Genomic DNA, 23,204 nt, shown 5'->3' on the forward strand with positions numbered 1-23,204 from the left:
TAAAGAACCTGGACCCATTGTTCTTCCCCTGTTCTCGAAAACCAAAATAGATGTGTCTTCTTTTGCCTGGCACTGTCCTGGTTTTAGCACTGAGAGTTCCTGTCCCAGAAAAACCATCAGTCCTGGACAAACAGGACTCTCCGTCACAGAGCATCAACCATAATTCTGTGTATATATGTAAATATGTAAATATAACTGTAGGTATCCAAAGGAAAGCTATCAAAAGTACAATTACAGTGGGAAATTAACATGCTTCTTGTTATCTTTAGCAGATCCCATAGGTACAAAGAAAATTACAAAAATAGATATAAAGAATGTAATCAATAAATTTGTGTTAATCAAATACAATCAAATGTTGACTGACACTGAGACCTAGCCTTTTTCAGTCAGGCAGGCCAACCTTTTAAATGTTTATCTTGGAGGACAGTCCAGGATAAATCTCTGCTGCAGCTTGTCATTCCGAAGATGCCCTGTGAGTCTGGGGGGATGTTGCTATTGAAGTCACTTTTGTCAAAATGTTAACATATGTACACTCATAACAAATGTCCACTGAAACATTACAGCTTATATATCACCAGAATGCTAAAACCAAGTACAAATAAAATAACTATCAAATTTTAAAATGTGAAATTAATAAAATGAATACTGCCATGGATAATACTGTTCGTTTGTTGAAACCAAAACATCAGTTTAGACTTAGCAGAATAGTCTCATGTCTAGTATTACCTGTTAATTGTATTCTGAATTTTAATTTCTATAATACTAATACTAATGACTTGTGAAGCAAAACAAAACTGATGACCTCAGAAAGTCATTCACTAATTGAAGATAATCATATATCGTAATTTTAAATTCTGTATCAAGCCCTTCCAGAGTACCTCCATGAAGTGCCATTTCATATTAATAATACTAATGTCAGACCAATAATACAGTCATGATCATGAACCTTTACTGGATCTTACTACTTGCTGCAAGTATTCTACATGTAATAATTCCAGTTCTTGCCACGCTATTATGAAATCTAATCTACATATTTAGACTCATAGTAGTAGAGGAAACTAAGGACCAGAGAAACTGAGTAACTTGCCTGGAGTCTCACAGTTAATAAGAAGAAAAGTGAAATTAAAGACAGGCAGTCTGGTTCCAGTTAGCCATTATAACAAATGGCCCATCTCATTACTTTAGACATAGTACTTTGGACAGTGGAAGCTTACTAAATCTGCATTAGATGAGCCCTACTTCAATTATTGCTGAAACCAGCAACAGCAGCTATTTCACTGCATTTTTCCACAACCTCTACTGCTAGCAAATTGCTGCAAGTTGGTCTGTATGAAGGTGGAGCGGGTATGAGAGCTTCACTCCTTGCCAAGTTAGCAGTGGCTGCCAGGAGCTGTGCTTTTGAGCTTGGCAAGCCTGTGCGCTAGGAGGACTCACCTCTCTCTCTATATATGTCTCTATTTAAACTATCCCCCCCTTCACAGTCTCTGCTGCGACCAAGCTGCCAGGCCCATCCCCATCAAATGGGAAGACAGAGAGGTAAACCCAGGCTCCAGTATGATCCAGAACAGATTTATATTACTAAATATTTTTACAATAATGATTTACGATTATCATTGAAATAAAGCTGTCAATTTTAGAGAACGCACAGACCCCTCAAAAAATAAAATATCCTCAGAACCCCAGGGGCCTGAGAGACCTATGTGAGGCCATGAGCTCACAGCAAGGGACACTATGAAAACAGCCACATGCAACCGGAGCTCAGATCTCTCCAGGTAACAGAAGACATCGGTCTAAAACTGTACCTGAAAACTGTTGCTTATTGATCTTAGAAGCAAGATTTGTGCTTCTCTTAGGAAGTTTTTATTTTGTTTTTATGTTCTGAATACATAACGTTTTGTGTTTCCTTCTCAGTTTTTATCACAATTTGCAATTATTTATTCACTTGAAGAATTTCTTGGTGAATATCTGTTTCCTGCATTCATCTGTAAATGCCATCTGGCCAGAGAACATTCTTTTTCATCCCATTGTTCTCAGCACCTCTTGCAGAACCTGGCACATAGTAGGTCCTGGCAGAATGTTTGTTGAATGGACAAAGGAGTGAAAGTCAATGAATGACTAAAACACCGAGTCACAAATTAGTCAATTTCCCTTTTTATAAGAGCTGCTAAAAAGTTTAGAGCTGAGTTTGTTTTCTCTTCCTAGCAAGTTTAGGGTGTCTTTTGCCTCTGTTTTTGTATTAGTCTCATTCTTAATACTATTTTGTCTTTATTCTTAGTTGTTGTTTTTTTTCTTCCCCATCTACTTCTAAGTTAACATACCTGGTGATAGTAATGAATCTGTAAACCATCTTAAATGCCTTGTAGAGTTAAGACTGGTGATACCTATATGTATTTCTCAAAGTCTGTTTTTATATGTTTAAATTTTTAACATTAAAGTCTCTGCCAACATATAATGTGCTCACCTGTAAACTCTTAAGATTAACCAAAATGTTCTCATGCCAGAAATAAACTAATATTGAAAGCAAATTCCAGTCTAGCCTAGGAAGAGCAAGCAGGGTGTCCTTTCGGGAAGCGTTGTATATTGTGTGACAAGCACACTTGGAGTAGGGTTAAGCAGTTCAGTGGGCAAGAAGAATCATCGGGCTTGCTACAAAAAAAGGTTGAGATTTTGGTGAAAAGAATGAGTTCTCTTTAGTGTTTCTCCAAAATGCATTGACATCACACTAATAATGAAGTTTGATTTTACTATGTCCTGTTGCCACAGGGGAAAATAAAATGGGGGTGAGAGAGAAGGGTCCTGGCAAGATTCTGGCCCACAGGTATTAAGAGGAGTCTGGTCACTCTACAGAATGAAGGTAGAACATCACAAAACAAAAACATTAAGTGCTCTAAATCCCTCTTTAATCTCCAACATCAGCTCTTAGAATACTTGCGGGAAGAGTAACTTCCAAGTCTGAAACTTCACTCATCTTCCCTGGTCTTACTCATTTAAAACTAGTTGATCAGAAATGTTGACCAACTATGTTTTCCTTAAAATAAAACCTAATTTTCAAATCCCACGAAAAAGGACACCCCTCCCTGTCCAAGTTAAACATCTCAGGCAGTCCCAATTGCACCCACACCCTAGCCGGAAAAGGGGTGGAGCCACCCTCTCCAATCAAGCGCTCCAGGTGCCTCTAGGCTCCTCTGGGGTTAATCCAAAAGCACAGAATGCCCATTTAAGATTATCTGAGATTTGATTTCTATTATTTATAAGGCTTATTTGAGTCCGTTGAATTTTGACAAACTGCAAGAGAAGGGTCGAGTGGGCGTAAGGAAACAGATGGGTAATACTCATGTGTCAGAGATAAATGACAATTTTCTAAAGATTTGATAGGATGTGTGGGCTGAAGCGCTCCCTGTCTCCCTCTCTCTCTCTCTTCTCTCTTTCTTCCCCTCTTTCTTCTCTCCCTCTCGCAGTAAGGGGTGGAGATTAGAGAAGAAAAGGACGGGGAGAAAAGGCAAGACAATAGGCTAGACTTCAGCGCCTGATCAGCATCCGCAAGCAGTGTGCCCCTCCCACCGTCCCTCCCCCCAACACCAGGTAGGCTGCGGTTGAGATTTCAAAACAAGCACACGCTGGCCCCCACTTCCCTTCAGTACGGAGGGTGACCTCCATTCGGGGTTCAGGCGGAAAGGAGAGACCGGGGAGCAGAGGGGAGGGAAGATGGAAGCTAAGAGATGAACAGACTAGCAAGAGCTCCTCGGGGAGAGTGGCGGTCTTCCCCTCAGACTCGCCTAAAAATCCAAACCCACCAGGGCCTGCTCATGTGCAGGGTCCCCTGCTCCAAAGCTGGCGGCCGCTCCCACGCCTCACCTGCTCACCCCACAGCTGCGGCGCGGCCAGAGGCCAAGGGAGGTGGCGAGACCCGGGAGCCGCGCGTCCGGCCCCTCCACCGCACCCCGCGCGGCGCCGGGGAGGGCCGAGGGCGGCGGCTGAGCGCCGAGAGGAGGGAGAGGCAGCCGGGGAGGCGGAGGCAGCCCGGGGAGGCTGACCACCGCCTGCCGGGACCGAGAAGAAAGCCCCACCTGTGTGGCGGCGCGCTTAGGGCGGGCTAGGTCCCACTGTCCCCGGGCGGAGGCCAGTGCTGGACATCCCGCTCCCAAACCCCCGGTGTTACATCAGCAACAAAACCTTTCGGCAAAAAAAAAAAAAAAAAAGAGCTAGCGGGAGGGCTGCATCGTACACGCACTCCCTAGCACAGCGCCCTGGACCAGTGAGCTCCTGCGTCGAGGAAGGATGCGGGCGGGTCCCCAAATTCCATCAAAATAAACAAAACCCCGGCGAGCCCGCGGCGCCCGTTCCCGAGACCGGCTTACCTCCTGCACAGCACCTGATCCATCTCTGGGCTCCCACTGCGGTCTGTTGGCCTTTTTTGTTCCGCCGGATTTTCCTTTTGGGGTCTGTTCAAACGCGCCCCGCTAATCTGCCGAGCAAGGTCTCCTCCCCATCCTGCGGCCCCGCACTTGTCAGAGCTGCCTGGAATCCCACCAGCCCTGCGGCTTCTCCGCGTCAGCGGTAATTACAGACCTGCTTCTCCGTGACAAAAGGCTGCGCTCGCGCTCCTTCCTCACAGCCCTCCCGTCAGAATTAAATCCATTTCCCGCACGAGGCTGGGAGGAAATGAGAGCTCTCGGCGGCGTGCGCTGACAAAAGGACGCTCGGCGGTGCCCACAGCGCCCCCTCTTGCGGGCCGGGCCGGCCGCCCCGGCCGCGGTGCTGCAGTATCCCCGACCGCCCGCAGCCCCCGCGCCCTGCGCTGCCGCAGTCCGGCCGCCAGGCCCTCTGCCCACGCCCGCCCCAGCGGCTGCCCGGGACAGCCAAGAGTTAAAGCGAAGATTCGGTTACTAGGAAGAAAATATGAAATGCCAGTTCCGATGGAGGATGTCTCCTCCCTGGAATTAAAAAAAGAGAAGTGTTACACTTGGGATATTTTTTGCCTGGAAAGGATATTTTGCCTTAGAAGAGTAACTCTATTAGTGATGTGCATGACAATCGTTTGGCCATTTAAGTTGCAAGTCAGAATTATCCCTTACTTAATTCTGACTCCATTTACAACTAGGGCAAAATTGTTGTCCCCCTACCCTCAGGGGTGATGGGCCCAGGCCCCTCCAGTTTTCACCATTGCCCCCTCTGAGGCTTTTCCATTCCCAGACTCCCACCCCAGAGAAAACAGGTGGACAGCGAATGGGGAACTCTGTAGAAAACCAGAATACTTGGTTGTAGTCTCGGAGCTGGTATCACTAGCTGTGGGAGAGCCATTTAACCTTTCTCCATCTTCTGGTCTTCCTCGGTGAGACCTACCTAACGCACTTCCCACTTTTAACACTGTTCCATATTGTTTCTCAGTATGTGTCCTCAGAGAGCAAGGATGTCAAGTGGCAGCTTGGGAGCTTAGACTCCCCCCAGCCCTAATCACCACCAGCTCCCCAAAGCTCCCCTAAATCAACATCCCCTCTAAGGGTAGGTTTTTTTAGACATATTATTTCAGGGCAATTATAGCTTCCAGAAGGGAAAAAGAAAAAAAAAAGCAGCAGCCCCTGGTCATTTGCTTATAACTAGATCATGGGTCCTCTGACTCTTTCAGGTTTGGGAGTGTCAAACTCTTACATATCCCATAAAATTGCCTGGAGTACCACACACACACACACACAATGCTGACGCAAAATCAGAATCTCTGGAGACAGACCCAAGAATGTATATTTTTAACAAACACCCCTAGTGATTTCTTTGCATGCTAACATTTAAGAAATGCCACTCTATGTGACCAAAGAGAAAAAGCCCAGCCGCCACAACAATGGAAGAACAACTCACAGCCATTCCATTTCAGATGCCAGAGTCAATTTGTCTTTCCATTCTGGCTCCTCCAAGCCTCCACCACCCGGTCTCTAGCCCTCATTTCCCACTCAGAGTGTCTCGCTCACTCCGATGCCCCTTCAGAACCACCCAGCCCACATGCCCTCTCCCCTTCTCCTATCACTACCTGATGGAGGAATGGAAAGTGCCCAGCCACCAGAACCAGAGAGCTGTTTAGCCTAAACAGTAATGTGTTCACTGAGACACTCAGGCAGTGGGCACTGCTGGTAGCTAATAATATAGGGGAAGTCAGGAACGCCTCTGCAGAGTCCTGAAACCACAGGGAAGGTGGGCCCTGTTCTGAAACAGAACAAGACAGTAGGAAATTTGAACAAAATTTAAACAAAAAATGGAAAATTTTTGTTTGGTCTTGAAACAGATTTCATAAATTCCATCAATCATCTTTATTTCTCAGAAACTTCTTTTCCTGGTGTCATTTCAGCTTTCTCAAGCTAAATAGCAAAGCCTGTTGGCTCCTGTCACTGTTCTGAGAGTTTTACATGCATGTTTACCCAGTGAATCCTCACAAAACTCTACTAGAGAGGTACTAATATTACTCCAGTTTACAGATAAAGAAACTGAGACACAGAGAGGTTAGGTAACTTGCCTAAGGTTACACAGCAAGTGGGTGGCTGAGCCAGGATTCATACTCAAGCACTGTGTCTCCAGAGCTTTTGGACCCTAACTACTGGCCTACACATGTAGTCTCAGACGAGGGGGGAGTAAAAGAAACTGATAAGATTAAGAAGGCTGATACACTCTTCTTCCTCTCCCCCTCAAAATGTGACTTGGCTCTTCTAGAAATCACAGAATCTAGAAATAAAATCTGTCTATTTTCTCCCAGATGCTATATCTGAACATGTCATCTGAATATGATGAGTTCTGGGAAGAGCCATCCTTTGGCTGCAGGAATTATTCAAATGTCACAGGACACAAGATTTCATTACATTAATTTCCATAATAATAGCCTATGTGGAATTTTAGTCTGAAGTTTGAAGTTCTCACTCAATTCCAAAGTCACTTTGAAACCTAACAAAGGATACCCTAAGAGTATGCTCCACAGGCTGCCTTGAGACAATCACTAGAAGGTGCCAGGCCCTTACTTAGGGACAGGAAAGGACAGCAGACTCCCATGTAAGACTCAGAAAATCACATTTGGCTAGCCCCTAACAGCCAGATAGTTTAAAATTAGATTTTCTGACTGATGTGCTATAAAATTATTTCTAATTCCCAAGTCTCATGATAAAAATATTTCTGGCCAGCAATCGCTTATAAAGAGGACAGCAGTGTAACTAACAGACACCCACAGGATCCCCACCCTACTATCCAGACCCTTGAGTATCCCTTCCCTTCAGTGCTAGTGGGATCTGTGGCTTGCTTCTGACCGGGGGAATATAGTCATAGGCACAGAACGTCTCTTCTATGATTTTTCATCTTGTGAGCTGACTCTTGGCCACCCTCTTGGTGTGCACACTTCTATCAGGTGTATAGTCATGTTAGGCAGACCTATCTCTACCGATAAACTTGGAAACATCCTTCTCAGCCAAGCCTCCAGCTGAGAACTCAGCCCCAACATTTTTAATTTGGGGGTCACATTTTTGCTCTTCCAGATATGCACGTGTCCCAGTCAGCCTCCACCCAACCACCCATACTGATACCTCTCTGCTTCCCTCCTCTTTGTTCCCTCTGGTAACCGCTCAATTCTTTTACTGAATTCAAGATTTATTCCTACAGTATTTCATGCGTGTGTGGTTTTTTTTGTTGTTATTTATGTTCCACAAGTGAGCAAAACCTTCTGATATCTTTCGTTTTGTGACTTACTTCACTTCACGAAACTTCTTGAAGTCCATTCATTTTTGTCCCAGGGTCACTTTTTCATCTTTTTCCACAGCCTGGCCGACATCTTGGTTTCAGTCCTGACAGAGACTGAAGCAGAGGACTCAGGGAAACCAGGTCATGGTGCCTACCCACAGCTCCTGACCCACAAGAAGTTTGAGCCACTGTGTTGTTGCAAGTTCCCACCTTTGTGGTAATTTGTTACACAGCAGTAGGTAACTTGGCACTCCCAGTAGATCTCAGATTAATTTCTTTTGTTCGACACCCCCAGTCTGTGGCACTTTGTTATGGAAACCCTAGAAAAATAGTATAGTCTCCTCCCATTCAGGGTTGCCATGCAGACACAATAGGACACCAAGTGAAAATATTTGCTTTATTATTGATCAAAATGAGACAACCAGCAATTATAGCTCCAGCCACCTGAGGAAGGTGCCATGCACAGTTGATAGGAACCCACACTCCAGGCCTCACCCTCAAAACTCAGGAGAGCCCATGATGTAGTCCCAGTTCAAGTCCAAAGGCCTGAGGAGCAGGAGACTGAGGGTGTAAGATCAGTCCAGAGACTGGCAGGCTTGAGACCCACAAGGAGGCAGTGCCACTCCCTTATTCTCAGGAGGACTAACCTCTTGTTCTCTGCAGTCCTTCACATGGGCCGATGAGTCACTCACAGCAGGCAGGTCTCATCCCAAATTACCTGCACACACACACCCTAGACACTACTTGACCAAATATGTGGGACAGTTTTGAGTTGAATGCTAGGCAAGCTTGTATAATTGTTAGAAGAAACATAGATACTAAAGATAATTCTACCTGCCTCTGGCTCCATCCCTTCCCCTGCAGATGGGGTGTGGGCACAGGTGGTTTGGTGGAGGCAACAAAAAAAAATTTTTTAATACATGTTGGGTGAAAAAAAAATTAAAAATAAAGATGGTTCTACTAAAGATTCAGAAAAAGAAAAGCTGAAGAGAAATCTTCCAAATTCTAGGACAATACATAATCACACAAAAAATGTTGGTAGAAATTTGGTTGTTAAAAGCCTTCCTGGAGATGTTTCAGGTAGAAATAAGGGTCTGGTCATTGAAAATCAGAGGAGAGGTGATCTTTATAAAGTGTCAAAACCCAGCTGAATTGTGTTATATTTTGTAAAGGTATAATTTGGGGGTGTCAAATTTGTATATTTTAGCAGAAAAGATTTCTAAGATTTCTACTTCTAAATGAGCCTGAACAGGAAAACAGTTAAGGAATATTCAAAACAGTTTATTTCTTTCAAATTTTCTTGTGCATGAATCTAAAATCTAAAAATTAAAATTTTAAATAATTTTGTAATAAAAGTTCTATGTAGTAAAATACTACATTTTTGTTCTTAAAAAAAATCGAAGGTGCAACTTGGATCCTCCCAAGTTCATTTTCAGAGATCTGGAAAATTCTCAGTCTATCCACGTTGCAAAAATTAAACTGGTGAGTTCCAGGGTGCCGGAAGTAGGGCAGAAGAAACAAAGTCTCCGTGGCTTTCTGAGGAGACAGTCCTCCTGTAAGGCAACGGCCTCCAAATTCCTGGGCACAGTCATCCTAGGACTGCGCTGCCCAAGACACCACATGCCCAAGGATCATTCAGAACTTTGGCCTTCAGCATTTCTTTGGCTGCTACTTCTTGCACAAGAACATCAAGGCCAGCACAGAGGTTGGTGATATGGCAGAACATTATGTAGGGAAAGGTCTTTTGTTTGCAGATTGTGATCACATGTCTAATAAAATCAGAGCTCGAGAAGTGGTGTGGCCAGCACTGGCTTCTGGGTGATTTTCCTAAGGCTGTATTTCAGGCTGAAAACCTGGACAAAATCTACAACCACAATCGACATTCACTTTGCACATTCCATTTGAAGTGCTCGAAGATTATCTTAGACAAGATGAGATTCACCCTCCTTCGTAGAGAGGAATATAGTCTAGATGTCAATCTACCTCATGTGCAGGGAATAGAGGACCTTACTGGTAAACCATTAATTCAGCAGTTGCTACCAGGCTAAGACAGTACAGGGATGTGGCAAAGCCAGTCATTGATTCATACAAGCAGCAAGGAGTGCACTGCCAATTTTCTGGGGCACAAAAACTAGTGCTTTTCACAAACAGGTTCATGCCCATCCAATCCAAAGCAGCATTCTAAATTTGTCCAGTGGAAGAGCCAGAACGATGTGATTCATTGAAATTGTGTGTGTTGTATTGGTGCCATAGCCTGATTAGAAGCTAGCTGAGATAACTTGCAGTATCCTTTCTAATTTAATGGTCAACTGATATGAAAACTAATGAATAGAGCTAATGAAGGGTCACCTATGTTTATGGTATCTCTGCATGCCTCACCCATCACAGGAAAGCAAATACTGACTGGATTTCCAATGGTGTGTAACCCAAGCCATGTTGCTGGTGTGGTAGCCCCTTTATGGATGGCAGTGGGCTCTGGTTCTCCATATCCCACAAAGGCCTTTGGAACCTTACCACCAATCGCCCTGAGACTATGCCCTGATGTTACCCCAGTTTCTCTGGTTTGTGCCCTCCTGAGACAATGAGACTTAAGCCAATTACTTTAAGTGGTTTCTTCTCTGTCCCTGACTGTGAACAATTCATTTTTTCTGTCAGGAATGACACCTTTTCTGTATCCACATTTCATAGAAATCCCTCCTTTTCAGACATCCTAGGATGAAACAGTTTGGTGTCTACTATTTTCTTACTTTGCATTTTTAAGTGTTTTCTCCTTTCCTGGGCCATTAATATAATTACTGCTAAAAGGAACAGAGAGCCACAGTATAGTGCGGACTTCCGCATGTATCAGGAACTGAGCTCAGCAGAGGGGCTCTAGCTGTTGGTCTGACTCATGGTTGACCCCCCATCTTCTATTGTGGAAAAATAAAATCCCCATCTTTTGATTTTCAAAAAAAAATGGTACATATTCAACTGCATAAATGTAATGTTAAAAGATCTCATCTGATACACAGAATAAAAACCATGTAGAATTACTGGGCTCAAAGAAGTTTAGCTTTTTATGCAAGATAAAAAAAATATATACACTTTGGGGCCCTCCCTGGTGGTGCAACAGGTTAAAGCACAGCACTATGAAGATAGACACAGTCACTTCTCTAATTCGATCCAGAGCCAGGGAGCTGATCCACATGGCATGGCAGACCTCTCCTGACCCACCTCCTGCTCCCCTCAGCAGTATATTTTGTCAGTCTGCCTATTCTGCACCACACTCTGTCTCTGGTGAATCCTTGCACCATCCCTGTACCTCTGACCTGTACCCCAGCTTTGTATGCATAAATAAATCTTATATATATATATATATATATATATATATATATATACGCATTTTGAAAATACTGCTAAATATTGGTGCTAACAGCATTTATCTCCTGAAAGTGACCAAAGTATATAACAGTTGGTAAAGGGATTGGAGCTTGGGGGGTGAGGAAAATGTTGCACTAGCTATGGCTGGTCTGAATGTGACAGCTTTACTTATGGCAAAACAAAGCCTCTTTTTTCCTAGTCTTAAGATGCTTTCCATAGCGTGGCCATTAAGCCTAAAAAATTAGATAATACTGTGTCCTTAAGTGCAATATAATAAGCCAGCTATGAAGGATTTCTCTTTAAATGAGGACAGCTGTCTGAGGAGAGCACTGAGGATATAGCTGAACCATCATTTGATAGAGCTCATGGACTTGATCAGTCATCTCAATAGAGGCCAGCAAGTGAGATAAGATTTTACTGGCAAAGACACTGTTGGTCTGAACAGTTAAAAGTAAGGGTGAAATGGCCCTCCTTGGTGGCGCAGCAGGTTAAAACACAGCATTAAGAAGCTAAAGCCACTTCAGCATGAGTTCAATCCCCACCCCAGAGGTGACCCACATGGCACAGCAGACCTCTCCTGCTCCCCTCAAGTGTACTTCTTCAGTCGGCCTGCTCTGCTCCCCACTCTGTCTCTGGTGAATCCTCTCACCACCCCTGCACCTCTGGCCTGTACCTCAGTACTGTGTGCATAAATAAATAAATAAATCTTAAACAAATTAAAAAGTAAGGGTGAAAGTAGGAGACAGTGAAGACAGGCTGGTGGAATTCTTGCAGTCAACTGAATGAGATCACAGAGCTATTTGAGTGTAAAGGTGCTCTATTCTTCAAGGAAAGGAGAGAATAACCCCAAAGTTGACTCTTGGATCCTTGAGGCTGCCCTCCCACCACAGGCCCAGGAGGTAAATGTTCCTCCTGATTTTAAAGGAAAGAGCCACTGCAAAGAGCTGTGTGGGACTGATGTCATCACCCCAGTGGCTCAAGGCCAGGCACTGAGCCAAAGAAAATGATTCTGAAATCTTAAAATTGAATGGAATTTGCCTTGGTAGGTTTGGGGTTTGCTTGGAACCCATCACCTCTTCTCTATTTCTTTTTTGTAATGGGATTATCTATCCTATGCCTGTTGACCATTGCATTTTGGAAGCCCATAACTCGTCTGGGTTCACAGGTTCGACGCTTGAGAGAAATTTTGCCTCAGGATGAACCATACTTCATGATTCACACATATATGATTTAGTTATATAGATGATGTTTTGTACTTTGTACTTCAAACTTTAGAGCTGATACTAGGTAACACTTGGGGGGTGGCTACTGGGACAGAATATATATTGTGTGTAATAAGAAATGAATTTGGGGAATCCAGAGGCAAAATGCTATGGACCTGAATAGTGACACCCTAAAATTTGTATGTTGAAGCCATACCCTCAATGTGCTTTATGTGGAGATGGGACTTTTATGAGGTAATTAAGGTTAAATGAGTTCATAAAAGTCAGGTCTTCATCCAATAGGGTGGCACTATTTAGAGTGCACCTACAACTGGCACACTCTTCACCATGTGAGGCCACAGAGAGAAGGCAGCTATTTGTAAGCCAATACAAATGTCTTACCAGACACTAAACCCTCCAAACCTCTAGAACCATGCCTCCAGTGAAATAAATTTCAATTATTTAAGCTTCCCAGTATTCGGTATGGTATTCACTATGGTAGCCTAGAAAAAGACATTTTCTGTACCTTGGTTTACCCATCCATAATAGGGATAATCATGTCTATCTTAAGGGACTATTGTGATAACAAGTCAACATGTGTGTAGAAAGCAGATCCAGTAAATATGAGGTGTCATGTCTTTATGAGGAATTGTCATGAAGATGAAGATTATCTGTGTCCAAGGTGCCCGGGTATCTTACTTGCACAAAGGTACGATATGGCCTTAACTGGGTACTTAGATAGGCTTGGGAAGTCTTACTCCCATGGCCAGTGCTTACAACTCTGCACTCTCATACCTTTGGTTTGCATTCCTATTAAAAATTAATTTTCCGGCCCTCCCTGGTGGCGCAGTGGGTTAAAGCGCAGCATTAGAATCGAAAGCCACTTCCGCATGAGTTCGATCCCTGCCTGCCCCGGAGGTGACCACATGGTGTGGCAGACCTCTCCTGACCCGCCCGCTGCTCCCCTCAGCAGTGTACTTCGTCCATCTGCCTGTTCTGCTCCCCACTCTGTCTCTGGTGAAGCCTCTCACTGTCCCTGCAACTCTGGCAGTACCCCAGTTCTGTATGAATAAATAAATAAATCTTTTTAAAAAAATTAATTTTCCCAGGAAGGGGAGCAGTCATTATTTCTCAAATGATATGAACAGAAGGGGGTGAAAGACATTAGGTGTAGGAGCCAAGAGAATGAGGATGGAGACATAATTTGTGTTGAAGAATGAGAGGGAGGCTGAAGTATGAAGCCTACTTCTTGAAGACATGAAATTAAGGAAAAAGATAGTATAAATTTGTGAGAAGCAATGCCATTTAAATGAGTAATTGTTAAATTTGAATTACCATAGGACTCCAAAACTTTTAAGAGACTCCAAAGCTTTTAAAACTGCATTTATTTGTCTCTAGAATGTAGCCCTGGGCTGGCCTTCTCACTTTTCATACTTGGAGAGGCTGAAACAGAGAAAAGAGTCCACTGTAAATGGCTGAAGAATAGTTAGTTCATACACACACAAAGAAATATGATTAATAATGAAATTAAATTAACAGGTGTTCAAATTTAAAGGTACCACTTTTAACCCATTAAAATTCCAACATTTTAATAGACCTCACTGTGGCAAGGATAGAATGAAATCAGCACTCTCACATAGTAAATTGGCACTGTTCACCAAGCCTTAGATTCTACCTACCTTAGACTACCTATGACTCAGCAATTCTACTTCTGGAAATCTATCCTAAAAATACAGAAAGGGTAAAACACATCAGGTTATGTTTATGAGAACGAAAAACTGAAAACAAATGTCCAACAATTAGAAAACTGCCCTACCTCATGGGCCATTAAAATGTTACAAAGACAATATAGTGTCCTCTAAATATGTCAATAGAAAAAAAACATAGAACCCAATGTTATGTGCCTATGCTTTCTTAATTGAGTTATAGAAAGAAAGAATTGCAAGAATTTTAGTGTATTTCTGTCAGTGGTTTTGCTAAGATAAGATTATTTCAGGTCTTATCAATTTTCTGAAATCTCAAATCAAAGAAAAACAAAAATATGACTAAAATGTCACTCAAATCATGATCAGACAGTTTAGATATTGGAATGTGGATGTAATCATTATGAATAATTCAATACTGCATTGAATAGTTTAGCTTAAAAAGACATAAAACACATGCTTATCTATTTTTTAGTCTACCTTTTTTGCATTTTAAGGGTGATCTTACTAGAATAAAAGATGGCTAAATGACTTAACACTATTTTATTTACTCACAGTTCCCAATTCCAATATTATTTCAATGCATTGGGTAATGAGTTATTGACATGTAAAATGAGTTTCTTTGTACACCACAGGTGGTTATAAAAACTAAATAGGTTAAATGTATAAACAGCTAGGAATAAAGCCTAGCATAAAGTATCAACAACTTTTTTCTAATTTTGATCTAGTCTTTCCATTCTACATATGAATCAAACTTTTTTCTTTAGTTCAAATTTAGCTTTGGACATTAAAAAAATTTTAATCCTATAAGTGTTTAGAGTATTGTAGGTGATTATTTCAGTTTGCTTTTGTTTTAAGAATTCGTTGGAGGGCCTCCTTGGTGGCACAAGGGTTAAAGTCAGCTCTATCAAGCTATTGGCAGCCACTATGCATGAGTTCGATCCCCCACCAGGGAGCTAACCCACATGATGTGGCAGACCGCTCCTGTCTTGGTCTGCTACTCCCCCCCTCAGCAGTGTATTTCAGTAGATCCAACTTTCTGCTCCCCAATCTTTCTCTGGTGAATCCTCTCATCTCCTGCACCTCTGGCCTACACCCCAGCTCTTGTATACATTAAAAAAAAAATTAAATCTTTTAAAAAAGAAAAGTCAATTGGAAAATCCAAGAATGTAATATTTAAGTATCACAGTATAGAAAACTGCTGAAATTTGCATTGACTGATTCTCTCAGTTCATTTTTAAAAACATGCTTTTCCATGAAACTAAAAGAATACCTTGTTACATACCTAAATGCCACAAGACCTAAGTTGTGACAGTTGTGACACAGCAAGAGTTCAAGACAAAGATTACTGAAGGTGCTAAGAGGGAAACACAGGTAACTTGTAGAAGTGCTCCCATCAGGCTTACATCAGACTTCTCAGTGGGTAAGGAGAGAATGAATGATGTATTCAAAATACTTGAAGATTAAAAAAAAAAAACTGCAAGACTATTTTAGAGGCCTTTCTGAACAAACAAAAGCTAAAGGAGTTTACAAACACTAGACCTTCCCTGTAAGAAATGTTAAAAAAAAATCCACATCAAAGAAAATCCACAAAGGTAAGATAACAGTAATAAATCCCTGTAAGTCAACTCTAAATGCAAATGAAATGAATTTGTCTTTCAAAAAACACAGGGTTGACAGCAACTCCACCCCAGGTATCTACCTGAAGAATGCAAATATACTAATTCAGCACTATTTACAATAGCCAAGTTACTTAAGCAACCTAAACGCCCAATGACAGAGCAGAAGATGTGGTAGATATACATAATGGAATCCTACTCAGCTACAAAAAAAGAAAGAAAAACCTTACCATGTGTGGCAACATGGATGAAACTGGAGAGGATTATGCTAAGTGAAATTAGTCAGAAGGAGGAAGACAATTTTCACTCATACACACAAAGAAACAAAACAAAGGAATGACAAAATTGAACCAAATTTTTTTAAAATCCTAGAAATATGCCTATATAGTTGAGGTTATTAGAAGGGGAGGAAAAAAGGGAGAGAGGTATAACAAAAGAGGGATGGAGCCCACTGGTCTAGGGTAAAAGTGCTTTGATTGTGAGTGTGATGTGTGGATATACACTTAAGGAGGTATGACCCTGTTCCCCTAGATCTTATACAGTGTTGTAAACCAAAGTTGCCTCAAGAAAAAAAGAAAAAAGAAGAGAAGGTTTTATTGAATAGCCTCCTCCCCCCCACCCACCCACCCACACAAATTGCTTGTAGAGAGCATATAAGTCTAGGGACACAGGTCCAGAAGAAAGTGATCTAGAGAATAGAAACCCAACTTGCCGTTCAGCAACTTTTAATCAGGCAGGTGCACCCTTATTGGCTGTATTGCTGGATAATTGAGCTATTACCTTGTGTATTTTTCCTTCTCCCACCCAGCAAAAGGTTAGTATGCATTTGGAGAGAAGAGCCAGAAGTAGGTGGATCCCAACCAGAAGTCCTGGCTGACTCAGCTTTAGAGTTCCCAGTCAACAATAGGCTGAATAGAAAGGCTCTCATTTGAAAGAAGCCAATTTTGTTGAAAGGTAGAATAATTAATGTGTGGGTTCTAGTGGGCTGGAATTGAGATGGCTGTTCCCCAGGTAGTCACAGAGCAGCGAGGAGGCAAGATATGCTATGGGGAAGTCTTCCTACAAACACAGACATGAAAGTTGAAACAGCAGGAAATCATAATTCAGAGGTAATAGAACTAATGTGTGGAAGTGGTCTGATAGCTGGGAGGGTCCCTTGTGCCATGCCATTCTAGCGAAGAATGGGGAAAGCTGCATAAGGTAATAGAACCCAAGAAAGGTAAAGCAGAATCTTGCTGGGGCTTCATGACCAAGTGGAGCACAGTGTGGAGGGAGTTCCAGTCCTCATATCTAAGCTGTGCTGCTTCCCAAAGAAAAGCCCACCCCTGCCAAACTACTAGATTTTTTCTGTCACATAAATTCATCACCTGGGGAGTAAGTGAAATGACTGACAGATGACAGATGCTTCTGTGCTGTCCCAGGGCCAACTCCTCTCAACTATCAAATATTTCATTTCATAGCTTAAATGATGTTAGAAGAAACATACCCACTGATCACCACACAGATCACCACAACCCAGAGAGCTGATAAGGCAAGTCTCCCATCTACAAATTTTCTTCTCTCAGAAGCTCTAAGTTTCCCCACATCGTGCCAAAATCTAAAAGCCCATGACAATAGTACCTCCTGTAACAGACACTTATTTTCACCCATGTCCTTACAGAGCTCCTCTGATCCCAGCACGAATCATCTCTGAGGTGGTCTTTTGTCCAGTCTCTTCAGTATCACAGGCAACTGAGCAAAACCCAGGGCCTTGAGAGATGAATGTGGCCCACTAGTTGTAGGTCTGGTGGGTGGTGAACATCTCACCCCAACAATGCCCTACCCCCAAGTAGAAATTCCTACACCTAGAAACTCAATTCTAAATGTGCCATACCTGGACCCTGATGTTAACCCCTGTCCCTACCAAGGCCAGATGTGGCTACATGTGGTTCAAGGCCCTAATCTGTTGACCCAGAAAGTAAACCATGGTTCCTGCCATCAGCAGCTTTACAGGATCTTGTGGCTTGGGAATGCTGATGAACTTGCACAGATTAATCCGACCCCAGCCCTACTTCCAACCCCCCTCTGTCAATACCAGGATTCCACTTCTCAGATCCTCTCTGAGGCAGGAAGCAGAGTACCAACTCCTGCAAACTGAAATTGGAATGGACCTGCCTCCCAAATCCCAAGCCCCTCTGTACATTAGCACCAGTCCAGGGAGCCACTCCAGCCGGTCTGGGTCTCCAGTTAGGGTATCTGGCCAGGATCCTTAAACCCCTATGTAATTACCACATCAGGTAAACTGGTTGAGCCCTTATGAGGATCTTTTGTTAAATAAAGGTGAGGCTGAGTTTTACTTCCTTGACTCTTTTACCTTAATATATCTTGGTTCCTGATTGTAAAATACAAGCTCTTACAAATTCAAGAAATGTGAAATTGAATAATTGTTCCTCACATGGAAATGAAGATCTATCTGAGCAGACCTGACATGGTGAGCCAGAGCTGGAACAGGACAAGAAGCCATCCACACAAGGGGCACAGGGGGTATCTGGGGGAGCTTAGTGGGATGTCAGTTTTATGGAGCTCTTATGGAGAAGCAGACTGTCATGGATGTTATGAACATGTACACCCCCCCCCAGTACATTCAATTCAACACATGAATTCATATGTTGAATTTGGGGGGGGCGGTTATTTGACATAATAACTTTTTTTAACTATGATTTTTTAAAATAATATAATAGTTTATTTTTACATCATTTTGTACCTTTTTCCATCTTAGTTGTAATCTCTGTGGGCTTCCTATCACCAAATCACCCATGTGCCATCACCATAGTCCAGTGTACTTCCCTCCCCCACCGTTTTTGACCCCATTCCACCCCCGTAAAATATCTCTGGTATATATTGTTCATTATTATTATTTTCTTGACTGGTCCCTTATACTCCTGCTATGAGTGAAACCATCAGGTATGTTTCCTTTTCTTTCTGGCTTATTTCACTAACCATAATCTTTTCCAGCTCCATCCATGTTGCTGCAAAAGGCATGTGTTTATTTTTTTTTTTTTTGGTTACTGAGTAATATTCCATTGTGTATATGTACCACATCTTATTAATCCAGTCATCTACTTTTGGGCATTTGGGTTGTTTCCATGTCTTTCCAATTGTAAATAAATCAGCAATAAACATGGGGGGTGCAGGTGTCTTTTTGAATCAGTGTTTTTGTGTCTTTTGGGTAGATACCTAGGAGTAGGATTGCTGGGTCATATGGAAGCTCCATTTTTAGCAGTTTGAGAAACTTCCAAACAGTTTTCCATAGTGGTTGTACTAATTTGCATTTCCACCAGCAGTTCAGGAGCGTTCCTTTATCTCCACATCCTTGACATTTGTTGCTGCTAGTTGTTCTAAGATGCACCATTCTCACTGGGGTGAGGTGGTATCTCATTGTGGTTTTAATATGCATCTCCCTTATTACAAGTGATGTTGAACATTTTTTCATATGCCTGTTGGCCATCTGCATTTCCTCTTTGGAGAAGTGTCTTTTTAGCTCTTCTGCCCATTTTTTGATGGAGGTGTTTATTTTTATTGAGTTTCATCCGTTCTTTGTGTATCTTTGTGATCAATCCTTTATTACTAGTTTTGTGTGAGAAAACTTTTTCCCAATCAGTAGGATGCCTGTTTGTTTTCTGTAATGTCTCTTTTGCTGTACAGAAGCTCTTTAACTTGATGTAGTCCCATCTATTTATCCTTTCCTTCACTGTCGTTGCATTGGGTGCTGTATCTTCAAAGATAGTACTGGAGTGTATGACATAATAACCTTTTAAAGGCCCTAAATTAAAATGAGGTTGTTAACATTGGTACCAATCCAGTCTGACTGGTATCCTTATAAGAAGAGAACATTTGGACACAAGCAGACCTAGAGGCATGGACAGAGAGAGGAGAGACCATCTGCAAGCCAAGGAGAGAGGCCACAGAAGGAACCAAACCCACCAACTTAACCTTAGATGCCAGCCTCCAGAACTATTTAAGCCACCCACTCAGTTTGTCTGTTTGTACAGCAACCCTAGCAAACTAATACAGGTGTCAAAGCCTAAAAGGAGTGAGAAGAGCCAGGCAGGGAAAGGATGGCACCGAACTGGGAAATGGGGAGTGAGTTACACCCAGGGAGTCTTGATGAAAAGCTGATTCCAGGGCCAATCTGGGAAAGGACAAGATACTTGAACTCAGAACACTGCCAAGAAGAAAATGATCAAAGCACCATGATAGCAAGTGGAAAGATAACCACACATAAAGGGGCTTTCAATGAGGACAATTTTTTAAAGATTTACTTATTTATGCATACAAGAACTAGGGTACAGGCCAGAGATGTGGAGGGTGAGAAGATTCACCAGAGACAGAGTGGGGAGCAGAACAGGTGACTGACTGAAATACACTGCTGAGGGGAGCAGTGGGCTGAGACAGGAGAGGTCCGCTGGGCTGTGTAGGTCAGCTCCCTGGTGGGGGATCAAACTCATGCTTGCAGTGGCTGTGGAGAGCTTCATAGTGCTGAGACTTAACCTCTTAGCCTCCAGGGAGGGCCCTCCAGCATAATTTTAGTAATAAAATAGATCATGAAATAGGTGTGATGTAATCCACTGCATGAAGTAGAAAACCATGCATCTATGATACAAAAAAAAAAATACAGAAACAAGCAAAATGTTCTACGTTAAGTGAATAGCTAAACTACAGTTTAACTCTACCACTAACTAGCACTCAGAAATCACACTTGACAGAGAGCATATAAAAACTCTCCCTTATATGATTCATTCTGTATTTGTTGCAATACCACAAATACTCAGCAATTCAGACCATTTCAGGGGCATTGTAGTGAGTTAAAAAAGGCAGTCTCTAAAGCTTGCTGCATGATTCCCTTTATAGAACATTCTCAAAGTGATGAATTAGACAGATGGGAAAGCATCAGTGATTGCCGAGGGCTAGGGAGAGTGAGGGGATGAGGGCAGTGGGCAGCTGTGATGGTAAAGGGAGAGCCTGGTAGTGATGGAACAGCACTGCAGCTTGACTACAGTGGTGGTCCCACAATCTACACATGCGATAAATGAATGGAGCGATACACAAAGTACCAATATCAACTTTCTGGTTTTGATATTGCACTGTAGTTAAATAAGGCATAGCTGTTCAGGGAAACTGAGTAAAGGGTATATGTGGAACTTCTCTGTATTATCATTGCAACTTTCTATGGATCTGTAATTATTTCAAAATTAAATTAAATGAATATAGAAAAATTCTGATGAGTAATGGCTGTATACACTCAAGCCTACACACAACAATATACATGTTAATTGCAAAAGATCTATTTCTAAAGTTCAGGGATCTGACACGACATTGAGCAAGAGATCGAAAAAGAATATCATTGGTAATGAGGCAAGTCAAAATCCGCCCCACCTCCTATGAAGTACTGACTAAAAGCAGCATTACTTTCCACAATTTTCCAAATATGTATCTGGAAATAGACAAACTAGAAACAAGGATCATTCTCAAAATTGGCCTGCCACTCTCAAATGTATAAAGATCACATAAATCATGAAAAGAATAAAGAATTGTACCGGAATTGTTTCCTAAGAGACAAAAGACAAATAAATGCAACTCATGACTCTCAGCTGGGTCATTTTTCTAGAGAGGACATTATTGAGACTGTGGGTGAAATGTGATTGGGCCCTGTGGATTACAGGGTAGTAGTGCCAAAATTCCTGCACTGTGTTCTTGGAGGAAAATGTCCCCATCTGGAGGAAGTGTGTACTAAAGTAATCAGAGGTGATAGGCCACCAGGACTTGAGAGATGCAGTAACTCACTGATGGTCACTCAGCTGGCCAGTGAGAAAGCCAGGCTTTAAGCCTAAACATTCTGTCTCCAGATCCTGCACTCAACTGCTATTCTATTTCCTGATTCTCAAGTGAGTCAGGAAAGGCTGTACTTATACTTGCAACCCATTTATAAATTGATTAGTATTTCAGAGTTAATGTTTGAATGTCAAAAAAGCCTTTGACAAAATTAATGAAATCCTGGAATACTTCTGCAAAAATGGCACTTTACATTCAGGCCTCAGAAATCACACTTGACAGAGAGCATATAAAAACTCTCCCTTATATGATTCATTCTGTATTTGTTGTAATAACTAGCACATTCTCCCAACATCAGCTCAAACTTGGTTAACTAAAAGACTACAATTTATTTTTTAAGATGTACTTATTTATGCATACAGAACTGGGGTGCAGGACAGAGGTGACGAAGGACTCACCAGAAACAGAGTGGGGAGCAGAACAGGCAGATGGACGAAGTACACTGCTGAGGGGAGCAGCAGGTGAGACAGGAGAGGTCTGTGGTGCCATGTGGATCACCTCTGGGGGTATCAAACTTGCACTGAAGAGGCTGACTCGCTAGCAACGCTGTGCTTTATTTAACCTGGGGCCCCACCAGGGAGGGCCTAAAAGATTCCAATTTGAATGTCTTGTTCCCTAAGAAAGTTCCAGTAAGAATTTTTCTGTTTCTTATGAGAAAATGTTTGTCCCCATTTTAGATCTATTATAAATGGTCTATTTCCAGACCCTTCCTGGTGACACAACGGGTTAAATTGCAGCACTATGAAGCTATCTGAAGCACAAGTTCAATCCCCACCCAGGGAGGTGACCCATATGGTGCAGCAGACCTCTCCTGCTCCCCTCACCATGTATTTCAGCCAATCCACCTGTTTCGTTCTCCACTCTGTCTCTGGTGAATCCTCTTACCCCACCCCCTGCACCTCTGGCTTGTACTCTAGTTTTTGTATGCATAAACAAATATTTAAAAAATAAAAAAATAAAAGGCCTGTTTCCAAGATCAATTAGACCTGGAAAACTAGGACCTCCTGTCCACCTTTGCTGTTGGTGTTGCCAAGCATAAGCCTGCTCTGCTCACATTTGGGCTCTACCCCTAACCCACATCTAAGAGGACTGGCAATAAGGTACAGTCAGGAAGCTCACTATGAGAATGATGTCATAGGCTACAGTTACCTACCTGACAAAATTCAGTAAGGACTAAGTGCAAAGAGTTTTTGCCTTAATCTCTAATGGCAGCATTACTGTTACAACCTTACATAGCCAAGTATATGGTTCAGTTAAGGGCATGTCTTCATTCTCGTGCTCCTGTCAGCTTATAATTTAGCAACAGAAATTCTGTCTCCCCAGAGTTGACTGGCAAGGGACGATTTTTCACTCATGTGGCCAGAGTAAAAACCTCTATACTGAGCATGTATAAAAATTAATTCTTTAGAAAATAGTATTCAAGTCAGAAATGGGAGCATTGTTCAGTCAAGTGAGAAAACCCAGAACACTCACTGTGTCAGAGCTAGGATGTCTGTGGCTTATTATGGGTTGCTTACCATCCATATTGATTGCTCATGGTGAGCCAAGCAGATTTATAGGTGAGGTACTTCACTGACATGTCATTTGAACCTCATACAAATTCACTGTTCCCACTCTACAGATGGGAAAACTGAGGACCTGAGTGATGCAGTAACTCCCTGGTAGTTGCTCAGCTTGCCAGCAATAAGACCAGACTTTGAGCCTCAAAATTCTGACCCCAGACCCTGCACTCAACTGCTATC

At 42.4% G+C, this 23,204-nt stretch overlaps 1 protein-coding gene and 1 pseudogene across 2 annotated transcripts in view; one reads left to right on the plus strand and one right to left on the minus strand.

Moving 5' to 3' along the window:
* The window catches only part of ADD2 (adducin 2 (beta)), a 93,239-nt gene extending 88,567 nt beyond the window's left edge, over window positions 1–4,672 (minus strand). For both annotated transcript variants that reach the window (XM_012731539.1, XM_004691497.2), the window contains exon 1: window positions 4,359–4,672. The gene's annotated coding sequence lies outside the window, so the exon portion shown is untranslated. The remainder of the gene's footprint in view (window positions 1–4,358) is intronic.
* On the plus strand, window positions 466–9,892 carry LOC101629105 (annotated as a pseudogene).
* The last annotated feature ends 13,312 nt before the right edge of the window (window positions 9,893–23,204 follow it).

Source organism: Condylura cristata, unplaced genomic scaffold, assembly GCF_000260355.1.
Source record: "Condylura cristata isolate star-nosed mole 26May11 unplaced genomic scaffold, ConCri1.0 scaffold00031, whole genome shotgun sequence".
NCBI classification, from domain to species: domain Eukaryota; kingdom Metazoa; phylum Chordata; class Mammalia; order Eulipotyphla; family Talpidae; genus Condylura; species Condylura cristata.